Source organism: Meriones unguiculatus, chromosome 17 (assembly GCF_030254825.1).
Source record: "Meriones unguiculatus strain TT.TT164.6M chromosome 17, Bangor_MerUng_6.1, whole genome shotgun sequence".
In the NCBI taxonomy this organism is placed as follows: Eukaryota; Metazoa; Chordata; class Mammalia; order Rodentia; family Muridae; genus Meriones; species Meriones unguiculatus.
The window spans coordinates 4,692,762-4,705,966 of NC_083364.1; the positions used below are offsets into that span (position 1 = coordinate 4,692,762).

The 13,205-nt window shown below is 38.3% G+C and overlaps 1 long non-coding RNA gene across 1 annotated transcript in view; it reads right to left on the reverse strand.

The window, feature by feature from the left end:
* Nucleotides 1-13,205, reverse strand: part of LOC132648722 (uncharacterized) — a 50,113-nt gene that overhangs the window by 34,531 nt on the left and 2,377 nt on the right. The window contains exon 2 of the long non-coding RNA XR_009587103.1: nucleotides 7,352-7,519. This is a non-coding gene — a long non-coding RNA (uncharacterized LOC132648722). The remainder of the gene's footprint in view (nucleotides 1-7,351; nucleotides 7,520-13,205) is intronic.

The following is a 13,205-nucleotide window of genomic DNA, read 5'->3' on the forward strand; positions in this document are numbered from 1 at the left end:
TGATGTTATGCTCACACTAGCCCCACTCTCAAGAGGTATCATGGTCTACCTCTGCACAGGCATGATATAAGCTTCAAGCTTCTTTGTATTTTAATTCAAATAATCCCAAAAAAGTATTTCTGATAAATATGTGATTACAAAGATAGTCTCAATCTTAAAAAAATTCTATAAGGGCATTTAGAGAAGAATTACTATCTGCATATATCTCATTGTGTCTATTGCAGGTTCAAAGCAATCTCTCTACAACACAGCTGTTCACTAAAAACCAACTTAAGTTGTCTGTTAAAAATGGTTAAATACCACATATGACTAGCTAGGCAAAATATATCTTGATCATGACCCATTCATTAGCTTTCCCAAAAACAAAATAAAACACAAAGAAATGATACTAAAAAATACTTTTCTTTATGACCCTGCTCAGTAGTAAGAGGCTAACTCCATCACAAGCCAACAAGCTGGGGAGAGTGAGACTGACTATCAGTTGTTTTAACAAGATAATTGGTTTTCATCACAATGACAAACTTGAGGCTTCATACTTTACTTCCCCAAGCTGGTCAGCTTTTCCCATTCTAGCACAAACTTAACTTTAATAATTTATTAACTATCTCTCTGTGTATGAATAGCTATGTTGCAGGTATTTGGATTTTCCTACTGATTTCATTCCCTGATTTCCTAACTAGGCGTCATTAAAGAAAAGACATAGTAAACACATTAAAATGTCATTACTCAGAACATATTATACATATGTCCATTAAAGCGTAGAAAAGAGGCTGGAGAAATGACTCAGGCAGTAAAGTGCTAAAGTGATGCATGCCTATAATCCCAGGGTTGGGTACGCAGACACAAGAGGATTCCTAGGGCTTAATGGCTATCTAGACTAGCTAAAGCAGCATAAGTGATCTCCAGGTTCACTGAAGACTGTCTCCAAAAATAAGATAAGAAGCAACTGAGGAAGGCACACATTAGCAACGTCTGCCTTCACATGTACACATCACATATGCATGCATACACCAACCACAAAAAGAGAAAAATAAGGTACACAAATTTATTAAATTAGAACTATATAATTTTGTTTAAAATCTTGATAGTATATTATAAGTAACAGAGTTTTAAAAGTAAAATATAATTCTCCTTTGAGTACTGTTTTTTTAAATTATTTCCCTTTTTTTCTTTTGGTACAATTGTTTGTTTTGTGTGTGTATGTGTGTGTGTGTGTGTGTTTGTTTGTTTTGGTTGCTTAGTTAGGGGTTTTTTGTTTTTGTTCTTGACAAAGTCTCCTGTAGCCCAGGCTGGCCTCAAATTCACTGTAGAGCTAAGGTGGGTCTTAAACTCCTGATCTGTCTGTCTTCCTCTCCCAAAAGCTGAAGTTACAAATAAAAGCACACACATGGCTAAATACTGTATTTACTGCCAGAGTAAAAAAATTAAACATCTTAATAGAAAATTCAAAATGAAACTCAATGCATTTTGTGAACAGCTTCTACTATGCACTTTAAAAAGCTTTGTCAAGGTTCTCTTCAGCCTTATAACTCAAAGTGTATCCAGAGTCCAAAGACACCACCTTAACAGGGAACCTCGGTAAGAATGCAGGCTCTCCCAGGTTCATCTCCACCTACATCTTAATGTGATTCCCAAGAGAGTCCTAAGCACATGTTCTAATATAGGGGTTCTTCACTTGGCACCTACGGTCAAATGCACTTCCTAAATCCTTGAATTTACTTCCTCACATGAATGCACACATCTTCCTAGGAAGAGATGCTGAGTGTGCATCAAACTCTCAAGGTAATATGTGATCACAAATAGACTAAGAACCTTGCCCTTAGGCACCTATGCTATAGTTACTCTGCTCTTGGATTCCAAGTTACTTCAAAAACTATGCTGCTCTCAATGAGGTCTGCTGAAGAAAGACAAGAATGAAGGTCAGAACGTCACAGTAGGTCATGAAAGACCTTATCTCAAGAATTTATTCACAACATGCAAGAACTATGCCAAGAAGCCAGTTTGGAGACATCTAAACAAATAATTCTCTACATGAGGTTTGTGATTAGGAATGTGCACTTGAAGAAGATTCAAACTGAGAAGTAAATAATTATAGGATAGGGAGATTTTTTGGGTTTTTTGTTGTTGTTGTTGTTGTTGTTCTTGTTTAAAGATAGGATGCCATTAGAAAGTGAAGTGCTGAATTCTTGTTCTAAGAGCTCATTCAGCAACTCTCTAATGTGGACTAGTGTCTGACTGGGATGTGGGGTCATTTTAGAATATTACCTTCGTAGTATATTCTTCTAATGCCCTCTTATGTAATTTACCTAAGTACCATACAGATAGGAATGAAACTCTCAGGCTTCTTTGTCAATCCTCAGGATTGAGCATCTCACGCACGGCATTCACTCTAACATACTGCTAGAATGCCAGCCTTTTTTTTTTTTATTCTGATTTTCAGACAGTGCTTCACTAAATCTTCCAAGAGGGCCTTGACCCCATTCTACAACTCAGAAAGGCTTGAACTTGAGATCTTACTTCAAGCTCCCTAGTAGCTAAGATTACATGTCTTTACCACCAAGCCTTGCTGCTTTCAAGCATTTTAGTTGTTGGTCTAACTTATGTGCATAATAAACACACCCTAATAGAATATACATTTTAACTAACAATAATTACTATACACAGTTAAATATTACAAATAATGAAAACAGTGCTGTATACATAACATAGTCTGAGACATTCAATCAAACTTAAATGCTAATATTTTATAGATGACTTGGACATTTATTTGTCATTCAAAACAGTTTAAACAGACAAACTTGACTTTTTTAGGTCTATAAAGAATAATAATAATGAACCACAATGAAAGCCAGCAAGGAAAAGCAAGGAAAATAAGACAAAACTAGAATTTGTTGACTATATTTTATGTATCACATAGTTGTATAACCCTATAGATTAGAAACTACTATATTTATTTGATAGATTAAGACTCAAGCTCCCTCATATTAAGCAACTTCCCTTATATTTCAAAGCTAGAGGGTGACAGTTCAGAGTTCTTGGGCAGTTCAGAGATGACAGGGCTACAGAAAAGACAAGAAGTGTAAGAGAGGACAGCAGGAGAACGGAGTGGTCCCTGGTTCTACTTAGAGAATTTTTAAAGAGGAGACAAAAAGGCACTAAGCACATGCAGGGGCCATTTCAGAGCGGATAAGAAAACAGATGGTAATATTTTTATGAAAATGCAGATGGACCAGAACTTGAACAGTCTGACACCAAAGCTGATTTTTCCAATTACTACACAAGCAAACAAACAAAACCTAATCTAGGCCAGTGTTTGCATTTAGGGAAAAAAATGTTTTATATCTTACATAAGTCGTTAATAAGAATCACAAATGTCACTATTTTTCTTTTCAAAAACATTGCGTTTCTAACAACAAGTAAGGGTATTTGAAAGATGTGTACTACTTAAGCTACTCATATAATTCTCTCCTTGGCAGCAACACAAGACTATTCTAAGAGGTTAAGGATATATAACAAGACCCCTAAAATACCTCTTACTACACAGACACTTGTTTCCTTCAGAACTTTCTTAGCAATGCTCTAGAATCTCATTATATTTAAATCTAAATATGTTTCATTAATAAAAATCAATCCATCTGCTATCTCCTTACTGTGTAATGTAATTTCACAAGGTAGCTCATGCCTGAAGACTCACCACTCAGGAGGCTGAAGTAGGAGGATCATCACAACTTCAAGGCTAGCCTACTTACATACTGGGTCTAAGTCAGCCTGTGCTACAAAGTGAGACCAAACAGGTAAATAAATAAATAACATCTGGGTAAACAAAATGGGTGTATACACAATGGTGTTTTACTAAGCCATAAGAAAGAAACACTACTGAAACACACCAATAAAAACAGCATGGTATTAGCACACAGATACAACGGCCAGTGGAACAGAAAGGAGGAACCATAAATAAATTCACAGAGCTCCAGCCTTCTAAATTTTAACAAAGGTATGGGAGAAAACCACAGGGAGAAAAATGACAGCCTCTTCAACAAATGGTACTAACTTGGCATTTTCATATAAAGGGATGAAACAAGAATATATCTCTAATCCTTTTTTTCCTTTTTAAATTTTTTTTTATTAATTACACGTTATTTACTTTGTACCCCCCTGTAGTTCTCTCCCTCCTCCCCTCCCAATCCCTTCCTTTCTCTCCCTTCTCCACACATGCCCCTCCCCAAGTCCACTGGTGTAGGGGAGAACTTCTTTTCCTTCTTTCTGATCCTAGTCTGTTAGGTCTCATCAGGAGTGGCTACACTGTCTTCTTCTGTGGCCTGGTAAAGCTGCTCCCCCCTCAGGGGGAGGTGATCAAAGAACAGGCCAGTCAGTTCATGTCAGAGACAGTCCCTCTTCCCATTACTATGGAACCCACTTGGACACTGAACTGCCATGGGCTACATCTGTGCAGGGGTTCTAAGGTTACCTCTATCAATGGTGCTTGGTTGGAGTATCAGTCTTAGGGAAGACGCCTGTGCTCAGATTTTTTGGTTCTGTTGCTTTCTTTGTGGGGCTTCTGTCCTCCAGATCTTACTATTTCCGACTTCTTTCATAAGATTCCCTGCATTCTGCTCAAAGGTTGGCCATAAGTCTCAGCATCTGTTTTGATAGTCTGCAGGGCAGAGTCTTTCAGAGGCCCTCTGTGGCAGGCTCCTAACTTATGGACACTTGATTTTTTACAAAGATGCCAAAACCATACAATGGAAAAAAGATAGCATCTTCAACAAATGGTGATGGTCTAACTGGTTGGCTACATGCAGCAAAATGCAAATAGATCCATACTTATCACCCTGCACAAAACTAAGGTCCAAATTTATCAAAGACCTCAATATAAAACCAGAAATACTAAACCTGCTACAAGAAAAAGTGGGGAAGATCCGGGAACTCATTGGTACAGGAGACAACTTCCTAAACAGAACACTGACAGCACAGGCAACAATCAATAAATAGGACCTCATGAAACTGAAAAGCTTCTGTAAAGCAGAGGACACTGTCATCAGAACAAAACAACTACCTACACATTGGGAAAGGATCTTCACCAACTCTATATCTGACAGAGGGCTAATACCCAGAATATATAAAGAACTAAAGAAGTTAAACAGCAACAAATCAAGTAATCCAATTAAAAAATGGGAAACAGAACTAAACAGAGAATTATTGATATATCTCTAATCTTGCATACACACACACATATAATCCATCCAAAACTTAATAAAAAAAAAAAAAACACATTAACGATAGACCTAAAACTCTGAAACAGCTGGATGGGAACACAGGCAAGGACAAAATGGTCTCTAATACCTGAGCAGATTATTTAAAGAACTGACAAACAGAATTGCTTGAGATCCAAGTTTGAAGAGTTGGCCTACAGTGACAAGGGTGAAACACTTTTAGTATTTTTAATACATAAAGAACTCAGAAATTAAACAAAAAATTCAATTAGTAAATGAGCACACCAAAGAAACAAGACACTTCTCAAAAGGGAAGTTGAGAGAGCCAATGGGTACAAGAAAAGTTCAATGACCTCAGCTGCTGGGGGGGAAAAATAAAAAATAAAGTGAGATTCCATCTCATCCCTGTAACAATGGCTCTCATTAAACCAATAAACAAGGGCTGTGGAAACCGCTTAACAAGCAAAGTGCCTACTGTTCGAGCATGAGGTCTTCAGTTCCATCCCCAACACCTGTATAAAAAGCTGGGCATGGTGGTCCGGGTGTATAATCCCATGGCTAAGAGACAGAGATAGGGAAATTCTGGGGATTGCTGGCTAGCCAGCCTTGCTGGATCAGTGATTTCCAGGTCCTAGTAAAAAAACAGTCTGTCTCATAAAACAAGGTGGGTGACTCCTGAGAAACAATTACCTCAGGCTGATCTTTGACCTCCACAAGCATGCATGCACACAATCATACATGCATGCGAACCCAAATATATACAAACAGCTTTTTAAATTAGCATTATAGCCAATGAAGTTTATCTGAAAAAAAGTATTGCTAGTTGAAAGGAAGAAAATAAGAGCTGGTGCCAATGCGGGAATTCATCAATACCCACCACTTTTCTAGCCATTTTGGAAATCAATATGGAAAAAAAAAACTAAAAACAGAACTACCATATGATCCAGAAATATAATTGCTAGATATATACCTAAAGCAATGTAAATAAACACACAGAGGTTTCCTGAGACACTACACATAACAGTCAAGCTAGGGAATATACCTAAGTGTCTATCATCACATGAAGAGATAAAGAAAATGCAATATGCATTTAAATAATGGAAACTTATTGAGCCATAAAAATGAAATTGTGTTATTTAAAGAAAACAGACAGATTTGGAGATTAAGCAAAACAAGCCAAACTCAGAAAGATGGATAATCCCATATTTTCTCTCCTCTCTAGAATTCAATCTTTATAAATGCATATGTTTGTGTATACACACATATACGGCAGCAAATAAAAGAGAACTAACAAGTTCACGAGGACTGGGAAAGGGTGGTGGGAAATAGAGTCTTTTAAAATCAAGAAAATGTTTTTCCCTTCCTTCCTTCCTTCCTTCCTTCCTGCCTTCCTGCCTTCCTGCCTTCCCTCCCTCCCTCCCTTCCTCCTTCCTTCCTTCCTTTTCTTTCTAACTCCCCTCCTGAAGTTCTCTCTCTCTCTCTTTCTCTCTCTGTCTTTTAATGACACAGGGTTTGTCTATGTAACCTTTCCTGTCCAGGCTGGCCTCAAACTCACAGAGATCCTCCTATTTTTGCCTCCCCAAGAGCTGGGACTACAGGCATGTGCCACCACACCTGGCTCTTTTTCTTTTTACTTTCATTCATTGTATTAAATGATACATACACAAAAAGATAAATGTTTTTGCTCTCATCACATGTAGCATCCAGACTTTAAAATACAGATATAGATGAAGTGAAAATTAGCAGGGGCCTATTTGAAGAAGAAGGCACCAGTGAAGGGAGTTAGGGACAGAGGAGGGTAATGGGCAGCTAAGTAGGAACAAAGCATAGGGTCTACTTCTATGAAAATGCCATGATCTTAAAAGACTGTCTCAGACTTACTAACAGGGCCCTGAGTCAGGCCAACACCCCTCTTCCATTCCTGGATGAAGTATCCCATCAGTAAGGAATCAAAATAATGATACATTTAAAATGTAAATTACCTTTGTGCAGCTTCAATTTCTTTACTTCAGGGCTCAATTAACTTTAACACTACAGCTCATCTGAAAGTCACACAGCTATTATGTGAATAAGCACATTTCAACATCACATACTGAACCTGAGAACTGTCTCATTTCCCCAATTTGAGTATTTCTTACCTCTTCATCATCTTCCTCATCTTCAACATCCAGAATTCCTGAATCCTGTTCAGACCTCGGGTTTGTGCTCTCCATCTCTGCATCAATGATTGTATAAACATCTTTCTTAGATTTTCTCTTGCTACTTATTTCAGGCTGTTGCAACACAATGTTATCCAGGCTTCTTTGCTGTTGGGCCCAGGAGATTTAAAAATAAATACAGAAAATAATGAAAATTAGAAGAAAAAAAACCTCAAGCTTCCAATGAACTATTTTTTAACAAATCAATACCTTAAAGGAAAAAAAAGATTTATTAACATATAAATTTTTAGACCTAAAAGTAAAATAAGCATAGTAATGCATACATGTTGTTGTTTTTTACAGGGTCTTGTATAGCTGCTTTCAAATTTGTTTTGATGTGGAGGAACGCCTCTCCATGTCTCAAGTGCTGGGATTCCAGGTCTGCACTTCCAAATTCAGTTTAAAGTATGAGCCTTTGTCCTGAAGTTATCCTGTATTAGCCCTTTTCAAAGCCAACACAGGAAAAAAAAACCTTGTTGATACTATCCTAAGCCTTTTAAAGTAAGTATTTGCTAAACAACCAGTAACAACTCTACCCATCCCATTTTCACCTACATGTTCAGGAGTGTGGTACAAATGCCTAGTGGTGATATCCTACAAAGAAAGGCAATACTGAAACCAAAAATGATAAAAGAAGATGGGACAGCAATTTGGAATTAACGGCAATAAACTTAAGCATAGGGATTATTTAAAAAACAAGAGTTTTGGATATGAAACCAATAAAATTAGTCAAGAGGATGAATTACCTTAAAACACATTTTCTCAGGAAGTGTTTTGAACTAGCGAATATAGCCTATGGAAAGTAATTTTGAAGGATTTACTCTTCAGAATTGAAAATACACTCACACTCACCTAAAAAAGTTAATTAAAATGATATTATACTTTGAATAGACCCAAAGAGAAAGAGAATGTCCCATCCAGAGTCAACATTAAAACCTCTAACCATACAGAGCAGCTACAAGTGAACTTAGCCACTCTCAGAAAATTGAGGTTAAGACAAAAGGTTTGCTCCAGTCACAACACCAATGAGCAATAAGGAGAAGTTTCAAGTATGAGCTCCTAAGTTCCAGACCTTCATTCTTCACTATACCAACAGCCAAGAACAGGGCAAATGTCTTCCACAATAAGGGTTTGGTGACCACACCAAAATATACAATGCATATTGCATATCCTTGAGAGGCAGAGACAGGACATCCCTGGAGCAATATGGCTAGTGAGATTGGCCAAATCAGCATCTCTAGGCTCAAGTGAAAAACTACGACTCAATACATACAGTGGGGAATAATGAGGGAAGAAGCCAACACCAATGCTGGGCCTCCACAAGCACAGGTAAATGCACACACATACTACACACATGAAAAAAGAAAAAAGAATGGGAATGACACCATCACTAAGAAACTTAGGTAGCCATGTCATGGTGGCGCATGCCTATGTTCGCAGCACCCAGAGGCAGAGGAGGGTGGATCTCTGTGAGTTTAAGGCCATCCTGGTCTACAGAGCAAGTTCTAGGACAGCCAGGGCTATGCAGAGAAACCCTGTCTCAAAACAACAGATGATAGATACATAGATAGATAGATATTTGATAGATAGATAGATAGATAGATAGATAGATAGATAGATAGATAGAGGCAGGCAGGCAGGCAGGCAGGCAGAGAAAGGGAGAGATAGATAGATAGATAGATAGAAAACTTGGGTAATTTGTTTAATCCAGAAAATTTTCTCCATTAAACTTTGCTTTTCCATATCATGCCAAGGTGCAAGACTTGAGTTCATGACTTCTTGAATATCACTATATTAATCAATATATTTCTCCTCAATGCCAAGTTGAAATTAGTTCATGAGAAAATATATGTCACTGAATCTAAATGTGATTAAGGATCTCAAGATAATTCTCAGTATTATAAGTCAGCTAAGGCACTGGTCAAATGAAACAACAATAGCAAAACCAAAAAACTTGAACTATGTGGGCTAGTTTCAACCAAAACAAAATAAAAAGTCTCTACATTCCAGAGATTTGAATCAATGCACAAACTGTTTCTCTGCATTCTGGGTTCACTTACACCAAATCCATGGCTTCAATAACAAACCAAGCTAGAGCAGGCAACCACAAACAATTTGGGTCTATACAAAACACAAGCATTTGTGAACTCAAGTTAAGTACAGCATCCTTTCTACACCTCTCAGTGAGACAGCCTCCTGCACTGATCTGCTGCAGACCACACACCAAGGACCAAGGACCAAGGACTCAGGAAACAAAAAGAATGGAGAACTTCCACACTTTCCTATTCCAAAGAACAAATCTTCTATGGAAGAGTGACTGCTTGTTCCCTTCCTCTACCTTCTTTCAGAACACGAAAGCCAAAGATGTTCTTAAGTATGTCTTCACAACAAATCCCAACCAATTAGTGTTCTTTCACAATCAAAAACCGACAGTTTAGCAGAAACAATCCAGAGGAACCACACTAGATATTGACATTAAACAGAAGACCATACAAATCCAAAAGTACCTAGGGAAGTAACTTTAGATTTTTTTCTATAATTTTTTTGCTTTTGTTTTTGTTGTTCTTATTGTTGATGTTGACATATAGTTTTTCTATCAATTTAGGGGAATACAAGACAGTCTTGGCCAGTCACTATGATGAAGGAGTGAGCTCTGAACTAAAGTCACAGGGCTTTGTGTTACATTCTAAAGCCCTAGAGTCTGTGCTTGTGGCGCAAGCAAAAACCACATTTCCATGTCTGTAAAAGGTCTAGCAGAAAACTTGCCATGCAGGAACTGGCAGAACTACAAAATGCCATGTGGAACAATCACATAAATACTCAGATATTACCAATATGGAAGTCCATTCAACTCATCATCTTTCAAAATACATACCATGAAAATGTAACATTCAAGTTTATGAAAAATTCCACTTAGAACTTTTCAGAGCTCTTTCTTAACATGTTCTTTACCAAGAACATTTAAATTCAGAGCTGCAGCAGCAACCAGCTAATTCCTAAAACTCAGCCTGTGCTATGGGGAAGGAAGAACAAGGCACATAGTGGCCATGAGCCCTGAGCACTAGTGTCTTTCACTTTTTCCTGCCCATTCTTTCAGTGAATAACTTTAATTCACTTTGCCATTCATACCTATTCTTCCTTGAGAATTCCTCAACTCTTGTTCTCTTTTCTTGTTCAACAACTTACGAGCACATCTCCAGTTTCCTATATTGTTCGTATTTTCTGATATCACAATGTATATGCAAACTTCTTCAAGCAAATTAAGAGTGAAGGTTAAGAAGTACAGGACCAAACTCCAAAAGCTAATTATATTCCACATAATAGAAAGATCAGGGGGCTAGAGAGATGGCTCAGTGGTTAAGAGCACAGTCTGCTCTTCCAAAGGATCCAAGTTCAACTCCTAGTACCCATATGGCAGCATAAATGTCTTTAACTCCAGTTCCAGGTGGTCTGACACCTTCCCACCAATGCACATAAAATTAAATAAATTAAAAAAAAAGAAAAAAAGAAATATCAGTAGCCTCTTCTACTTGGTTCGGATCAAATCCTAAACCATGAGGGACTTTCCACTTGCATACTCACATTATATCTCTACCCGATAACATGACTGAACCCAACATTTTCTCCAAAATTCAAACAAGTTTTTCCTATAGAAAGTCTTCTGTAACCAGGCATGGCAGCACACCTGTAACGCCAGTATTTGGAAGGTGAAAATAGAAGGACCATAGCAAGTTCATGGGTAGGCTAGGATACATTAGACCCTGTCTTTTAAAAAGTATTAATAAAAGAGGTAGAACAAGAACAGAAAGAGGGGAGAAAGGGAGGGAGAGAGGGAAAGAGGGAGGGAGGGAGAGAATGAAAAGAAAGCAGTGTCCCTTATATATAACTCAAATGGTACTTTCTATATTTCTGTTCTCCATCAAATATGTATCAAATGCCTAATTGAATACCATGTGAAGCAATTTCAATGCTGAGGAGGCAAAGGAGAAATGACGGAATGTGAACAGAGAATTACAAGGTCTGCTTTACAATATAGAGAAATCATCTAGGTACAGAGAGTAATCAACTGTGGGAAACTAGACTAAAGGCAGGAAAAGCAACATAGATCACTGTAACAACCCAAAAAAACAATGATAAGAACCAAGTAAGGTACAACCAGAGATATCTGATTTGTTGATATGAATGCTAAACATGATAGAGAGAAAAAGAAATGAGAACAATTCAAAGTATTCTGGTTTTGATGGCTAAATAGTAGAGCTAGCTTCAGAACAGAGAACATGCCAATCACAGGATAAATGAAGAATCATTAAGGTGAGTATCATAAGCCTGCTGGATATTCGGGTGAAATCAGCATAAAAACACTAAAACAATGTGTCTCAATTTGAAAATAAGGAAAGCTTTGCCGCTGTAGGAATCCCCAGTGCAGACACCTACCACACACAGAGTCCAACTGAGATACAGGTTTACTACATGCATGCAGCAGAGGACAAATGGAGTCTGGATGAGAATGTGACCTGGCCCTAAAATTCAAGGATAAGCTACTAGAAAGCAGTGGGGGGCTGTGCCCATAGCCACGGCATTACCTAATGTGAACTGTGAACCTAAGACGTCACTATTAACTGTCAAATGTCGGAGTTCCTATGAAGCATTTTATACACACTATTAAATAAAGGCCTCTTGTGGAATGCAAGTCCCAGCTCACAAGACAACTTCAGAGTTCAAAAGGAAGACTCAAAACCCAAAGGCATCTCTGTTTAGCAACACAACACTGACCTCTAGTGGTTTACATTATACACACCTTAGAACTGAAAGAAGGAGCTTTAAACTTGGAAGCTGCAGAGCCCTTATAATTACTGTAAAAAGGCTGAGTATTAAATGCACTAAGTTTTGTGGAATAAATAGTCTTTAAGCCCAAACCTTGAAATTTGCTGATTCTATAACCAAGTAAGGTTTGCTTTGCTTTTCTGGAACAGTCTTATCTAGTAAAAACCAACTATCAAATCTACCTAGGAGTACCACCCGGATTGAAAAAGATATTGTAAATGAAGACCTTCAGCTAAAACAAAGCAAAATATCCCAGCTGCCTTCCTCTGAAGATAACAGGAACCTGCATCACTGTCTACTGTGGAAGCATGAGCTTCCTAGAGGCATACTCAGATGCACAGGCATTGGAGCAGCTTCTGCTGCTACACGTTAGAAGCCAAGCACTGCAGCAGCAGCAGCAGCAGCGAGCACGGTGCATTTACACAAGACACTGCTGCAGACCCTCTAGGCCTCACCTCTCATTCTGGCTTCATCAGCAATCTGCACTACACATCCAGAAGAAAGTGACCAAAACCTCGGGGACCTCAACTGCCAAATCGAGGGCTTTTCTAACACCGTAAGAAATAACTTGGCACTCATGAAGCACAACCTGTAAATGAGGCAGCCCTCACTCAGGACAGATAAAGGTGCCACCAATTTGTTGTTCCCATAGCTCGCTCCACAAACCTTCTCAGGAAGCCTCACAGGGTCCAGACTCCCCTGGAACTAGAGCCCACACTGATCCCTCTGCTCTCTTTCCACTTCTAAGCCTTACTCCACTCCTTAGATCTTACTGCTGAATGATCGATCTCGAATCAACCCCTCATTCCTTCGAAGAAACAAACACGAACATAACAACAGAGTGGAATGGAATCGTTAGTCTATTCTGTGTCCAATGCCTAAAGACAGGTGACGCACAAAGAAATGGGAAAATCAAGATATTAAGACTCCAAATACCATCCTGAAAAGGACTGCAAAGCAACTGCATGTT